We start from the raw sequence: 3,113 nt of genomic DNA, 5'->3' as shown, positions 1-3,113 counted from the left end.
TCATGTTTAGAGAACACTTGGATGGAAATTGTTTGGTTATAAATTTAATTAATTCATGTGCTTATTTTTATGAGACATGTTTTGGTGAATTGATTATGTTTGTATGGAATTATGGATGTAAGAATGTTGAATTATATTGAAATTAATTGTTTGTATGGAATGTTGATACAAGCATGTTTTTATTGGATTGGTTTATTAACCATATTTTGGAGTATTGAAGGATTGGAATTAAATAGTTTGAGTACGTGGAATGAATTTATTAATTATTCCACAAGGTTATTATTATTTTATTTATTACTCAAGCATGATTTTTTAGTATGTTGAGTAAAAGTGGATTAAGCCGAAATGGCTAGGTGGGTTGACTATGTTCAACAAATTTGGATAATTCGGAAGTTTAAAGGAACTAAAGGTCAATTTGTGATGTGATCACTATTGTCCTAAATAAGATTAAAAAGTGAATTGATGTATGATTATTATGTATGGTCTACTTGAGTGAGTCGGCTATTAATTAAATTTGTAATCACGTAAAGTGAAACATGGATGAGCAATAAAACTCTGGAAAGTGTGCACTTCTAGAGTATTGACAATTATGGGTTGGGGTACGCGGTGGTAGCCCGTGGCTTTCCAAGGCTTGTTTGATCAACATGTCCTCTTCTCTTTTGGTATTTACATTTTTATTTTATAATGAAAGTTAGATGGGATCCTAGACTAACTTTGTGAGAATGGAGTCGCGCCATTCTTGCATTGCGCTAAACTTTTATTTTAAATGGTCATTTGGGACCAAAATGATTTGATTGGTTGGACAACCTCGTCTATTGCTTACTCCAAATTAAATTAATCAAATTAAATGTAAAGAGTTAAGTGTTTGGAGTTGGTTAGTAAGTATATATTGAGTCAATTGAATTGTCTAAGTGCAGAGTCTTGATTAACGAATTCATGTTGCATGTTTATTTACTTTAATTAATTGAGCATGCTAGGTTTTGTACGTTGTAGCTTATATGTACTCAGCTTTGCTGATTGCGTACTTTTGTGTGTGTTACTTTTGGTCATGGCCTTTGCCTTTCAATGACCCTGTGATGATCCAATTATTACACTTGTATTATTGGAGAGCAGTATTGCACAGGCTAGCTTGATGATGGAAGTTCGGGGATTTGACATACACATTGTCAAGGGATTGGTGTGATTGAGAGTATTCGTTCTTTGTGTTGAACATATTTTTGTTTCACTATTTTAATTATGTTTTGGGATTTTGAATATTGGTTTGGTTTTAATAAGGGTCTTTATGGTTCCAATTTGTAAGCTTTGACTTATTGGTTTTCTAAATTATATTAATTAAAGTTTTAAGTTAGTTTTTCCACTGTGATACTTGATAAAGCCTTAACGTTTAAACACGTGGCGGTAACATGTCAATGGTTCTCCTCTATTTTATTTAAATGGTTTTTTCACTACATACCCCTGGGTTTTTTGTTTATTCACCATATACCCATGAAAGTTCTCAAATTCAACATATACCCCTAACTTATTACAAAAATTCACTATACAACCCTAATGAAAATAAAATGTGTGAAATTTGGTTAATTATACCTTGAAACCACCTTAGATCTCTCCCCCTCATCCCCACAATCACTCATTTTCTTTTTCCAGCCCCAAAACCACTCCAAATCTCCATAACCATATTCGTATGATTGATTTTGAGAATAAAAAAAGGAAATTTAGGGTGGATTTGGGGGTGGAAAAAAGGACTGTGGGTAGTTTCGGAGGTAGGGGAATATATTTAGGATGGTTTTGGTTCATAATTAGCTCTAATGATTGACAAAATTAAAAATCATTAATCATCAAAGGTATATGGTGTATTTTGGTCAAAACTCGGGGGTATATGATAAATTTACAGAAGTTCAAGGGTATATGGTGAATAAACAAAAAGGGCACATGGTGAAAAATCCGTTATTTAAATTAGGTGGTTTGGGAAAAAGGAGAATTATTGGGGTGTTACAGTACTTGTTTAACTTGTTCTTTTAAATCACTTACTTTTTTTTATTAATATCGTTTGTGATTATTGATATTTTGTTTTCAATATTAATACAATGAGCAAGGATGTTATCAACCTCTGATCTTAATTTACCAATTTGATCTACTATATAATTAAGGACTGGGCCAAAATTACTAGTTTTTCAGAAATATGATAATAATGCTTAAAAATCAGGTTTCTTACACTTAGTAGAAGGCCTACTATTCTCCAGCTTTATTGCTTAGTACCTCCGTTTTTATTTAGTTGACACGCTTTAACTTTAGCACTATTCACACACCTCCCTTTGACCGTGTTTTGTGCTTTATACGTAATGAAAAATATAGTCATGCGGGATCTTGTTAGATTCGTTACGTTATATACTTTCAAAATATCAACTTTTCATAATTTTTGCTTATCGATAATTAAAAATATTAATGATTTAATAAGTTCATTGGCAAATGTGACTAAAAAAACGTGTCAACTAAAAAGAAACGGAGGAAGTATTAATTAACAACTTAGCTAACTTTTAACCGTATGGCTCTGATACCAAATCTCGCAGCTTAACAGTTTCTAATTTATAATAACAATATTATCATCCTTAATAACAGATTTCACTAATGCGATAACAGTATACAAATATAACACATTATTTCTAATGCAAACACTTAGCCTTTTAATATATAACTATTACTGAAAAGAGCAAAATGACACCTCGAAAACAATATTGAAGAAACATATAATAGTATTAAGTTTAGGATAATTTGCCAATTACTACCGCAAGTTAATACCACTTTGTAAATTATTACCGCAAATTAAAAAAGTTGTGAATTACTATCGCAAAAAATTTTAAGATGTTGCGATTACTACCAAACCCCCATTAAACCCAACTATGATGTCATTATATCCCTTTAACCCGTGTTTGACCATGGTTAAGGGCTTTAACCAGCCCCCCCCCCCAAAAAAAAAAATGGTTTAGGGACATAATGACGTCATGGTTAAGGACTTTAACCATGGGTTAAAGTGATATAATGATGTCATAGTTGGGTTTAATGGGGGTTTGGTAGTAATCGCAACATCTTAAAATTTTTTGTGGTAGTATTTCACA

Source organism: Chenopodium album, chromosome 6 (genome assembly GCF_948465745.1).
Source record: "Chenopodium album chromosome 6, dcCheAlbu1.1, whole genome shotgun sequence".
NCBI classification, from domain to species: Eukaryota; Viridiplantae; Streptophyta; class Magnoliopsida; order Caryophyllales; family Amaranthaceae; genus Chenopodium; species Chenopodium album.
This window is presented reverse-complemented; position numbering follows the sequence as displayed.